Here is a 13,201-nt window from a genome sequence, read left to right as displayed (position 1 = left end):
AGACATACCACTTCATCAGAAACAAACATACACATGGTGGAACCAACACTCCCTTCTTCTCCAGCCTGATGTTGTCAACAGTACTGATGTGGAGAGCTGAGGAATATGCATCTCCCCTCATCAGGAGGGTCCCTGGAGGTTACTTTGCATGAGATGATCCTGCCTTGTTTTTAGCAGTTCTGATGGAAGGCACGAAGGGAGGATTCTCTTGTTTTATGGCAACAGAAAGGTAGGTGTTTAAACAGAAATAGTTGCTAATGTGAAGCACAGAATGCTGGAGTTGTGAAACTAACACCTGCATTCAGGAACACAGGGCTTGTTGCATTTGATCAGACCACTTGTCCATCTTGTCAGCTATCCTGTCTGAAATGGCTAATTCTCGATGCTTCCAAGGAGAGTGTAAAGTCTCCATAATGCACCTAAACAACTGAACAATACCATACCATATTCTTGACCCTAACAAGTGATTTACAGCTGCAGGGAAGCTTGAGGATCTACCGCTTGTAACTGTTACTTTGGCTCTATCACGGCAGAGGTCTTCTCGTCATTCAAAGAAATCTCTAATGCTTTCTGAATCTCAATTTTTTTTCTTCCCAGTTTTTGGTGAGAAGTGCCAGATTAATAGTCTTGGAGAGGAAAGCCGTTCATTCATTTGCAGAAGATACAATCCAGAGTGTGGAGTCCTCAAGCGATTCCCTCTCTGATATCTCCATGAATGACATCTTCTAACATTACAGAAACACACCCTCAGATCTGATGCCAACTGGCAATAATTTATATATTCTGTTCTTTTTAAAAGGGGTTAATGTAAACTTGTATTAGTAAGATATGGTCAATCACCACCCTGACCACTCTGTGTGTTGTGCCCCTTCCCCCTACTACCTCTCTTTTATGTCCTTAGATTGTGAGTTCTTTGGGGCAAGAATCAAGCCTTCTTTTCTGTTTGGAAAGTGCTGAGCACACTGGGGGCACTACAGGTAATATATAATGAAATAAATCCAGAAGCCTCTTCTAACACATCCCTCTAGTGTCTGTGGCAGCCCCAAGACTGTTCTGGAATCCAGATTATCCAGCAAAAAGCAGTGTTATGATCTGTACTGAAGGACTGTGTACCATTGCTTCTTCTGGGCTGGTAGGTGCCCCAAGTGATACTAAGATCTAGCCTATACACCCTGCAATGCCTGTTTCCAGTTCCAACACTACCTTGTATTTTCTCTTGTTCTTTAGCACTAACAGATGCTTGACTTCTTGAAACACACTTGGTGCTTTATTCCGCCCTCCAGATATTGCAACAAGATGCACTGAGGAGGATTGTGATGTCACAAAGCAGGGTGCTATGACATCACATAAAAATAAGTAGGGATGTGGCTGTTGAAATCTACAGCAAGGAAATGCCTGCTTAAATTCAAAACATTCTTAAAGAACTAGAATGAGAGAAATATAAACACAGGAGAAGAAAAGAGATTAAGCCCCATTCACCATGATTATTGTTCCCTCTTCTGCATTTACATATTCTTGTATGAGGAATTACATAAGTTCCCTGCCTTCACTCTGATTTTGATGTATTCTGAAATTCAGAGGGTTTGCATTACACCCATTCATGCCCCAAACCTGGAGGCTATTGTCATGTTGCTGGTCATCTTATAGCTGTTCCTCTTCCCTCACCCCCCAGCTTTACAACACCAGACAGAACAGGAGTCAGTCTCTCCTCTCAGCATATCTGAACAGAAACTGAGAACAAGGGGAAATAAAAGGCAGGCAAGATCTGATTAGTGGCAAAAAGGCGAAAAAGTTGGCCACTGGGGATTGGCGACAACCAAGGCAAAGCAATAGCATACCTGTAATTCATGAGCAGCCTCTAGGCAAGTCTGAATAAAGTAAAATAGAAGAGGGACAAGGGCAGAGACAAAGTGCAAGAAAAGACCAAAGGAATAAAAAAAAAGATGGATAGAAAGAAGGCAGGAGATGATGCCCCTAAAACCTAATTAAATCCAGTCATGAATCCTTGTATAAAATGAGTCAGAAAGTTGCAGTGCAGCCCCTGAGTCACCAGATCAAGTGAAATGGAATCTTCCTAGGGGCTGTAGAGGAGAGACCACCCTTAAGTCACCTCAGTGGTGAGGGAAGGGATATCAATAGGGTGGCCAGATGTCCCGATTTTATTGGGACAGTCCCAATTTTTGGGTCTTTTTCTTATATTGGCTCCTATTACCCGCCACCCCCATCTCATTTTTTCCCACTTGCTGTTTGGTCACCCCAGATATGAATACAGAGGCAGGACAGAAGCCTACCCTTTACCACCGACCAGGGTTCAACCCTCCTTTTGCTGATAAAAATTATAAGTATGGTTTTGGTCATCCAGAAATACAGGAGGAGGAAGATATTTTGTTAACATTTCAGCTCCTGGCAGGGCAGCTGTATTCAAACAGACCCATTTGGTTTCATATTTGGCAGAATTCGTACCTTCCAGGCCCAATTCTCCTAACTGCAAACCACCGTGGAAATCTGGAGGAAGCATACCGAAGTGGAATGTGGGTGTGTACAAAAGGAAAACACCCCTGTATGTGAAGGGTGCCCATCTGAGCCAACAGACACGCACGCAGGTCTCTGTGAATAAACCACCGCTGTGGAGGGGTCCCAGGTGAGGGGGTATTTCCGCCCACTGCCCAGCCCGCAGGGTTGCAGGCGTCAGTGGACAAGCTACGCTCCCCCTCAAGATGCGGGGCAGCAGAGTGCCGGGAGGGAGAGATTACGTGCCCCGTGGGCTCCTTATCGAGGCTGTAGGGCCCCATCTGCTCCCTCTTCCCCTGACCCACCCCCGGGAAAGCCGCTTTCTGCGCGTCGGGCCGTTCTCAGCCAGGCGTCCCCGCCCGGCCCGTGGCTGCCCGGCCAGCCGCGCTGGTCTCAGCCCGTCAGGCGCGGCCGCTGCTGACAGAGCCCAGGGCTCTACCCGGTCCCTCCGTGCCCACGCCCTGCCCTGGCCGCGAGCCGTTCTCGGGCTCCAGCCCTGCCCCCCGGCCGCCGCCGCCGCCGGTCCCTCGCCTGCCAGCCGCCCCGGGGTCCGTCCCGCTGCACGCGTTCGCCCCCGCGCCCCGGCCCGCCTGCCCCCCCGCCAGCTGGCTGCCCCCCCCGGCTCACCTGCTCCGCGTGCCGCTCCCCCCGGCCGGGAGGGGGGCGCCCCCCAGTCCGCCGCCGCCTCAGCCCCCGCCCTGCTGCAGCCGCCGCTGCCAGAGACCGACCGGTTCAATCGCCGTCAGCACCACCGACTCGCCCCCCCCCCAGCGCTGCGCATGCGCGGCACCGCAGCAGCGCCGGGGGGCATTATGGGGAATGTAGTCTTAGAGGGCCGCGCGGCGGAGCTCTTCCCCCTCATCGGCGCGCAGCCTGGCACCCTAGGCCTGCCTCGCGCAGGCTGCCCGTCACTGCTCCCGCGCTTCCCCCACCGCCGGCACGCGCGAGGCTGCAGAGCCTGTCCCTACAGCGCGCTCTGCTGTTGAGCTTCCTGACTGGGGCAGGGGAAGTCCCCTTCGGCAGACGTGCCTGCACCCGTTCTCCTCAGCCCCCAAAGGCAGGGTACCCTACCCCACCATGACTGAAACTAGGGCCTTGATTTCCCCCCCCACGCCAACCTAGGTCACTCAGGCATGTGAACGTAAAAACCCCATACTGAATCTTCACCCATTGAAAAACAAGATGTTTTAGAAAACAGGTGGTTCCCTCTCCCCTTTGCTTGACAATAATTAGGCACATTGTGGTAGTTCTGTTTCTCTGCTGCATAGCTAAGAGATAACTCTTGGAAAAAATGCTGTCAGGGCCCCTGTAGCTACCATCAACAAATTAATTATATAGATATGCAAGCAAAGACAGCGTTACAAAGGGATGGACTAACGGATAAAGAGAGGGTGATAATGGAGTGAAGGACAAGAAGGTAGAGAGGAGCCAGAGAGCAACACACACTCCCTTTTCAGGAGTCAATGGTGGCAATTTTCAGGGGGTCAGCGCTCCATAGCATGGTGAGGGGAGGTAAATCGCTCTCTACTTTTGTCACACTCCAGCCAGCAAGTGAATGGAGTCAACTATAAAGATCAGAGAGAGAATGAACAGAATGCACTGAGAAAGCTCATCCACTCTCTGTCATTACACTAAGTAAAACTATTTCCCCATGTTTATTCTCCCTCCCGCTCCCCCCACTGTTCCTCACACGTTCTTGTCAACTGCTGGAAATGGCCCACCTTGATTATCACTACAAACGGTTTTTTAGCCCCAGCTCTCCTGCTGGTAATAGCTCACCTTACCTGATCACTCTTGTTACAGTGTGTAGGGTAACAACCATTGTTTCATGTTCTCTATGTATATAAATCTCCCCAATGTATTTTCCACTGAATGCATCTGATGAAGTGAGCTGTAGCTCACGGAAGCTTATGTTCAAATAAATTTGTTAGTCTCTAAGGTACCACAAGTACTCCTTTTCTCTTTAAATCTGTGTTTGACACATACTAGTCACTTTACCCGCTATTGAAAAGCAACCTTCATCTCCTCTACACAACAGTACCAAACAATGTGAAACTGAACACTAGCCCCAGTTTTAGGTCTGCAGTATGTAGTTTACCCACATTGGAAATTGCGGCTAATATGTCCCCTCCATTCCTACCCTTAGCTATTGTGAAAAGTGCCATGACTCCTTTAATGGCCCCTATAACCCAACTTAGCACTTTACATTTTCCAAGCACTGCAGAAATACTAATTAAGTCTCATACCACCTGCAAGATACATATTAGCCCAGTTTTTACAGGTGGGTAAACTGAGGAATACTGCTGATAAGACCTGGATAGGGTCACACAAGAAGTGGAAGAACCAGGATTAAAACACACGAGTTCCTGGTACCCAGTCCCATATGCACAGCATTGTCTCTCTACAAGATGTCAGGCCCCTGGCTTTATGCTTCATTCAGAAAATATATAATTTTGTTAAGTATTACAGGGAGTTATCCTAAACCACAAATATATTGACTTTTACCCCCCTATTGCGTGGACTACGGAACTGAGACCTCTTAAATAGGGTAGATTTTGTCCATTCACAGAGACTTCAGATGACTAACTGGCCAGCTTATGTTTAGGTCCATCATTATTTAAATATGGCCTACCTAGGTGAATCACAACAGTATAGAGTGTTTTCAAGTTATGCAGCTGCAAGGAATCTGACTACTGAAAAACACTAAAAGATAAGTTTCCAATATCTGACATAAATGAACTATACTGGAAAGCTGGCCATGTGTCAGACTAGCCTTGCATGTGAATATAAAGTGTAAGGGGGAGATGGTGGGTTCAGGCAAGCAGAGGTGAATTCGAGGACAGCCTGTAGTTATGTCAAAGTCAACTACACAATGGCTAGGTGGTACATCTTTAGTACTGTATTGGACAATCTGGTATTCACTATATAAGCCTCATACCCCTCTCCCCTGCCAAGCCCACGGTACATAGGCATAAAGTGGCTTAATTTTAAAAGGTAAATGGGCAAGGATAGGAAGGCAGAATTAAGGGTGGGAAGTTTTGCATTTCTACAATGTCAATTTTTTGTTTGAAAGAGCAAAGCGTCAACAGATTTTCCTTATTGTAGTAATGTGCATATACACACATTACTATAGTAATATCAGTTCTTTTGTTTAGTTTAATCCTAATAGCAATAGGATGAAATTAAGAAAAGAAAAATATAGGCTGAGTAGTCTCTCAAAGTACTAAAAGCTTCACTGCTCAGGATACTTAAAGTTAGGCTCGACAAACCAACAGTCAGGGAAGAATGAATAATCCATCATTTGTATCAGATGAGTTGAGCTAATAAGTCTTTTCTACCTTTCATTTCTGTGATTATTTTTGTTACATACAGTGATCAGACCAGAGGTGGGCAAACTATGGCCTGCGGGCCACATCCAGCCCGCAGGACCGTCTTGCCCGGTCCTTGAGCTCCTGGCTGGGGAGGCTAGTCCCCGCCCCCTCCCGCACTGTCCCCCCTGCCCTGCAGTTACGCCACTGTGCGGGCAGTGCAGCTGGCTCCGTCCAGGCAGCGGGGCTGCGAGCTCCTTGAGCGGCATGGTAAGGGGGCAGCAATGGTGGCACGCGTGGCAGCAAGCGGGGTTGGATAGGGGGTTCCGGGGGACAATCAGAGGACAGGGAGCAGTTAGATGGGGCAGAGCAGGCGGGGAAGGGGGGTTGGATAGGGCGTGGGAGTCCCAGGGGGTCTGTCAGGGGTCGGGGACGTGGATAGGGGTCGGGGTAGTCAGGGGGACAGGGAGCAGGGGGGTTGGATGGGAGTGGGGTTCTGGGGGGGGTGTTGGATGGGTCAGAGGTTCTGAGGGGGGCAGTCAGTAGGTGGGGGTGGATAGGACGCAGGGGCCAGGCTGTTTGGGGGCCCAGCCTTCCCTACCCGGCCCTCCATACAGTTTTGCATCCTGATGTGGCCCTCGGGCCAAAAAAGGTTAGCCCATCCCTGGATCAGACCCATCCCTGCTTAGGTTGGGATATCTATTGAATGTAGATTATCGAGATGTAACAGGATAAATCCCTCCAAACTATAATTCATTTTATAAGCTGTTGGAAGAGCTGCTTCTGCAGCACTGTATTGGACCTACTGCTATAATGGCCAAGGGGTAGAATTCCCTGACAGGTATAGCAGAGCCACATTATGCAGAGGACTGTGTTAATTTACTTGGGTAATGGAGAAAAATCTTGAACCAAGTTCTTCTAAACCCTGTAATAGACTCAAGTAGAAGCCCCAGATGAGACCCAGAAAAAAAGATTTTTGTGTATCATACAAAGCTTCCAAAGAGGATGGCTTTGTTCCTTGTATGTTTTCCAGAAAAAATACAACACAACAGGATTTAATCTGAGACCTATTCAAACATCCCACAGCTAGGTTTCCCCAACTGGCATCAAATCTAGTTTCCAGATGAAGACAAATCTGTGTGCTGTCTCTTGCTTTTCCCTCTGAGGGATTCTTTCCACTAACACTCTGCCCCTCATCTCTGGAAGGAAATACATTTGAAAACTCCAAATCTACATATGCTCTTAGGCATCCATTTGAATAAACAGTCTGCAAGTTACGGATGTTCAAATTAAACTTCTTCTAAAGAAATGGACAATTAATGTTACATATTTTTCCAGCTCCTACTATATTAAACACCACAAAAATCACAACTGTTTGAGAGAGATTCTGAATCTGTCAGCCCAGGGGCAAAGTAATTGCAGGAGTGATGGGGTCATGGCCTGAGATTTCCAATTTCCCAGAATACATAATATAGTAGTATCTCATTAAACACTAGATGTTATGTTGGGAAGTCTAGAAAGTCCTTTAAATCACAGTGACCTCCAGAACAGGTAGTTTCTTAAAACAGCCATGCCTCCACCTCTCACATGAGACTGCCAGGACAAAATCAGATTCCCAAATAAAAACAAAAAAAACCTGAGCTCTCCTGATCACATCTTCTCTGGGACTGCATATATCAGAGAAAAAAGCGGAGGCTTTCCCTGTGCTGAAACATAAGACTAGGAATGAAGTGGTAGAGAAAGGAGAGGGCTGCAGAAGGGGAAGTTACTCACCTTGCAGTAACTGAAGTTCGAGAGGTGTCCCCCTGTAGGTGCTCCACTCTAAGTGTCGGTGCATCCCGGCGCCATTGATCGGAGATTTTCGGTAGCAGTGCCTGGTTGTGACGCAGTCGCTCAGTTGATATCTCCCGTCTCGTTGGAATCTTCCTGAGCCCCTGCATCCCACACCCCCCTCAGTTCCTTCTCTACCGTGGAGTGATTATACTAGTACTCCAAAATAGAGGGAATGAGGGTGGGGAGTGGAGCACCCACAGGGACACACATCTCAAAGAACTTCAGTTACTACAAGGTGAGTAACTTCCCTTTCTTCTTCGAGAGCTGTCCCTGTGGGTGCTCCCCTCTAGGTGAATGTGTAGCAGTACCCATATGGTTGGTGGGACTTTGGAGATGCGGTAGTGAGTACTGTATGGCCTACTATGGCGTCTGCCGTGGTATCTTGCATGATGGCATAGTGTTTGCCAAACGTGTGTTCAGATGACCATGTAGCTGCTCTACAGATGTTGGAAATGGGTACGTTATGTAGGAAGGCAACAGATGTTGCCATAGCTCAAGTGGAATGAGTTTAATGCCTTTCAGGAGGTTGAATATTTTGAATACGGTAAGAAGATCTGATGCAGTCAGAGATCCACTTGGACAGATGTTGTTTAGAGATAGCCGTACCTTGCGATCTTTCGGTGATGGAAACAAAGTCGTGGAGATTTACGAAATGGCTTAGTCCTGTCTAAGTAAAAGGCAATTGCTCGCCTGACATCGAGAGTATGCAGGGATGCCTCGCATGGAGTCTTGTGAGGTTTGGGATAAAAAGTAGGCAAGTATATCGGTTGGTTAAGGTGGAAGGTGAATACCACCTTAGGGAGAAATTTAGATGTAGTCTCAGAGTGACTGTCTTTGGAGAAGATTGTATACGGAGGATGGGCCATCAGGGTGCTTATTTCACCTACTCTCGTTGCTGATGTTATTGCAACTAAGAAAGCTACCTTCATGGACATATGGAGAAGAGAGGAGGTAGCCAAAGGCTTAAATGGAGGTTTCATGAGAGTGTGAAGAACGAGGTTAAGATTCCATGTAGCTGCCATTGGGTAAATTTCAGGGTAGAGATTTTGTAGGACTGTGAGAAATCATTTTATGGTGGGGTGGGTAAAGAGTGAATAACCGTTTAACAGGTCGTGGAAGGTGGTAAGCGTCACCAGGTGTACTTCGATGGAGCTGAGCGAAAGTCCACCCTGTTTTAGTCTCAGGAGGTAGTCTAGAATGTTAGGGAGGGTCACCGTATTGGGTGTTAAGTGATTACGTGAGCACCAGAGGGCGAAACGCTTCCACTTCTGCAGGTAAGTTTTACGAGTGGAGTCTTTTCTACTGTGCAGGAGGACGTATCGGACTTGCTTGGAACAGGCTAGTTCATGGGTTTGGAACCATGAAGGAACCAGGCTGACAGGTGGAGCTTTTGGAGCTGTGGGGTGAAGAATCCGCCTGTTGTCCTGGGAAAGGAGATCTGGCCTGTTGGGGAGAGCCTGTGTATGACGGGAGAACATGCAGAGTAGGTAAGGATACCACATCTGTCTCGGCCAAGCTGGGGCAATAAGGATGACCCAGGCCTTGTCATCTACTATCTTCCGAAGAACCCTGTGTAGCAGAGGGATTGGTGGGAAGGTGTAGAGGAGAGAGTTGTTCTAGGGGATGAGGAACGCATCTCCTAGGGATGCAGTCCCGAGTCCCGCTCTGGAGCAAAACAGCCAACATTTTCGATTCTGGGGTGTGGCAAACAGGTCTATTGACGGGGTGCCCCAGAGGAAGAAGAGCTGTTGAAGAATTGCAGGATGCAGTTCCCATTCATGTTCTGTTGAGAAGTGTCTGCTGAGTGCGTTGGCAGTAGCATTGTGGCAGCCTGGTAGGAAGGAAGCGATGATTTGTATTTGATGTTGTATGCACCAATTCCATAGTCGGATGGCTTCCATGCAAAGGGAACGTGATCGGGCTCCCTCTTGTCTGTTGCTATAGTACATACACGCTATGTTGTCTGTTAAGATCCGAACAGATTTGTTCTTTATGAGGGGAAGAAAGTGAAGGCATGCTCGCCTCACTGCTCTGAGCAATAAGAGATTTATGTGTAGGTGCGTCTCTGATGCGGACCACTGGCCTTGTGCCCTGTGTCCCCCTAGATGAACTCCCCAACCGATTAGGGAAGCGTCCGTGGTGAGCATGAGCATTGGGGATCGTTGCTGGAAGGAAACCCCCATGCAGAGGTTTTCTGGTCTTGTCCACCAGTGTACGGAAGCTGGAACATTGGGAGGAGGAGTTGGCAGCGTCCCTAAGGTGTGTCTGTTGGGTTTGAAATTGGAATTGAGCCAGCCCTGAAGACATCTCATGTGTAGCCTGGCATACTGGACCACGAAGGTGGTGGCTGCCATGTGACCAAGGAGCTGTAGACAGATTCTTGCCTGTGTCCTGGGACGAATAGAGAGTGTGCGTACGAGCTGCGTGATAGCGAGGAATTTGTGATATGGGAGCGAGGTTCTGCTCTGGATTGAGTTGAGATGAGCTCCAATGAACTCGATTTGTTGTGTGTCAGGGTGGATTTTTGGATGTTTATTTGGAGACCAAGGCTGTGAAAGAGATGGCGAAACGGGTAGCTTGAAGTGTCTCGCCATAGGAGTTGCCTTTGATGAGGCAATCATCCAGGTAGGGGAAAAGCGTGATCCCATGTTTGTGGAGGTGAGCCATGACCATGGCTAGAGTTTTGGAAAAGACGCTGTGGAGAGACCAAAGGGAAGAACTCTGTATTGAAAATGGTCATGACCAATTGCGAATCGTAGGAAGCATCTGTGAGCCGGACGAATTGATAAATGAAAATAAGCGTCCTGTAGGTCGAGGGCTGTGAACCAGTCCCCTTGATCCAGTGCAGGAATTAATGTGCCCATTGTGACCATCTTGAACTTTTGTTTCCTCACAAATTGGTTCAGTCGGCGTAGATCTAATATAGGCCTCCATCCCCCGGTCCTTTTCTGGGTCAGGAAGTAATGGGAGTAGAATCCTTTCCCTCGATGTTGCATCGGCACAGGTTCCACTGTGCCTAGCTGGAGAAGGTGAGCCACTTCTACGCGAAGTAGGTGCTCATGGGAGGGGTCCCTGAAGAGGGACGGGGAAGGGTAGGAGGATACAATATGAATGGGATAGAGTAACCGGACTGAACTATTTCGAGGACCCAGCGATCCTGTGTAATACGCTGCCAGGCATGTTGGAAACTCTGGAGGCGGTGGCCAAATGGGCAAGTAGGCTGTGCAAACAAGGGGTGGTCGTGCAGACCCTCGACCAATGTTTCAAAATTGTTTTTTATTCCCGGATGGGTGGGAGGTGGTTGCTTGAGCTTGATTTTGTCTGCGCTTAGGGGTGTCTAGAGCAATTCCTATTTATGTCATATGGTTTGGATTGAGGCCGATAATAATGTTGTGCGCGCAGTCTTTGGTAAGGTTGGTAACATCATCTCCTGGGAAGAGATGGGTGAATACCGAGGGTGCGCAGTGTCGCTCTAGAATCTTTCATAGTGTGAAGTAGTTCATCGTTGTTTTTTGGAAAACAGCTTGTTTTTATCAAAGGGGAGGTCCTCCACTTTGGTCTGCAGATCTTTAGGGATGCCAGATGCAGAAAGCCATGAAGATCTGCGCATAACCACAGCAGTTGCAGTAGTACAGGCTGCAGTAGTAGTACGTGTCTGCCGTGTCTAAAGAGGCTTGTAGGGCCGTTCTGGAAATCAATTGGCCCTCGCTCAGAATTGATTTAAAGTCCGCTCGCCTATCCTCTGGAATGTAGGAGGCAAATTCAAAAAGTTTATTGTAGTTATCAAAGTCGTAGCTGGCAAGGAGTGCAGAGTAGTTTGCAATCCTGAATTGTAGAGTGGAGGACGTGTAAACCTTGAGTCCCAAGACGTCAAGGCATTTACGGTCCTTGTCTTGTGGGGTGGGCCGATATTGTGGCTGTTTTGTCCTTTGTGAGACTGCATCCATGACGAGAGAGTTCGGTTGTGGGTGAGAAAATAGGAAGTCAGCATCCTTAGCAGAAACAGTATTTACGTTTGGCCTTTCTGCAGGTAGGTAATAAAGAAGCTGGAGTTTGCCAGAGAGCGTCATCTGGTTCCAGGAGTGCTTCATTTGTAGGGAGCGCGATCTTTGAGGGTGCAGAGGGTTGAAGGATTCTGAGGAGTTTGTGTTGTGTCTCCTGAACCTCTTCTAGAGGGATGTCTTGACTGAATGCCACCCTCTTGAAAAGCTCTTGAAATTGTTTACACAGTCATCCACGTTCTGTGGAGGCAGGGGGGTAGGGGGTAGAGAGGGCTCTGTCTGGAGTAGATGGAGAATTAGGGGTCAGTGAGTCAGGATATGGTTTGTAGCTCACATTCTCAGGAGGGGGTTCAGGTACTGTAGAAGTGGACGGAGCTGGAGATCGAGGCACAGAAACAGGTAGTGGTTTCGTGGAAGAGGTCTGAGTATGAGTGGTAGGAGGATGTGGCCAAGGGTACCACTGGGACCAAGGCATAGGGTAGGAGAACCCAGCTGCCGTCCACGGGAGGGCAAAGTAGGGAAACTGAGGCTGGTGGCTGAGGACCATAGCCTGAGGTGGAAGAGGGTCCGGTGGAGGAGGAGAGGCAGGTGGGGAGAACTCTGCCTGCTGCTGTAGATCGGATTCGCTGTCAATGAAGGTAGCCAGTTCAGGTGGTGAGTGCGGCTGTTCGAAGAGTGAGCCCTGTGTATCCAGGAGTGGAGAGTTAAGCTCAGGTGGCACTGATAGGTCACATTCAGTGAGGAACTGCTGCTCCTGCTCCCTGGGCTGCGCTGAGCCTGGACTGTGCTCTAGCGCATTAGCAATGGAAAGAGGAAGTGTCAGAGGTGCCGCGGGTCTGTTGGAGGTGCTCTGCAGGGGGTCCGCTGCTGGGGCAGGAGGCAGGCTTGGTGCCGACATTCTTCCCGGCACCAGGGCAGAGCGTGCAGTCGGCACGGTGGCTATTTTTAGCGCTGAGGCGCTTGGTGCCACGGAGACCTTCCCGGTACGGGAAGTCGGGTTCCTGCCTCTGCGGTCTGTGGGAGCCGCGGCTGAGGCTTTAGAAAGGGCTGAGGTGCCTGCCTGTGGCGCTGTCAGCACAGCGGGTAAGGATCTCACGGGAGACCCTTTACCCTTGTCGGATTCTCTCCCACGAGACTGCTGTGCCTCTTGCCTCTGCTCCAAAGAGGGTGAAGCAACTCTCCCCACTGGTTCGGATCTGGCCGGGGAGCATGTAGGAGCAGGTTTAACTTTCCCCGTCTCCGAAAGCGGCTGCAGGGATTTTTCCATCAGACGCATTTTAAGTCGCAGGTCCCTGTTGCGCCGAGCCCTTGACTTGAGGCTTGTACGGTGAAGGCACTTTGCGGGAATGTGGGTTTCCCTGAGGCACTTCACACAATGTGAGTGCCCATCAGACTGTGGCATGGAGTCTTGACAGGAAACACTTTTTGAATCCTGAAGCCCCTGGCATTGTGAACTAGAAATGGCAGGGGAGAGTGTCTCAGCAGGAGACAAGCCTGAAGCGAAAAGTTTTTTTTATTTTTTTTTAAACTAAGTAACTAACTATGTAA

General features: G+C 49.0%; 1 protein-coding gene across 3 annotated transcripts in view; it reads right to left on the bottom strand.

Annotated features, from left to right (window-relative positions):
- SGSM3 (small G protein signaling modulator 3) overlaps positions 1-3,264 on the bottom strand; it is a 61,914-nt gene extending 58,650 nt beyond the window's left edge. For all 3 annotated transcript variants that reach the window (XM_077830416.1, XM_077830408.1, XM_077830424.1), the window contains exon 1: positions 3,139-3,264. The gene's annotated coding sequence lies outside the window, so the exon portion shown is untranslated. The remainder of the gene's footprint in view (positions 1-3,138) is intronic.
- Between the last annotated feature and the right edge of the window lie 9,937 nt (positions 3,265-13,201).

Source organism: Eretmochelys imbricata, chromosome 1, assembly GCF_965152235.1.
Source record: "Eretmochelys imbricata isolate rEreImb1 chromosome 1, rEreImb1.hap1, whole genome shotgun sequence".
In the NCBI taxonomy this organism is placed as follows: Eukaryota; Metazoa; Chordata; order Testudines; family Cheloniidae; genus Eretmochelys; species Eretmochelys imbricata.
Note: the sequence above shows the minus strand (reverse complement) of the source record. Positions and strands in the feature narration are given on the sequence as shown.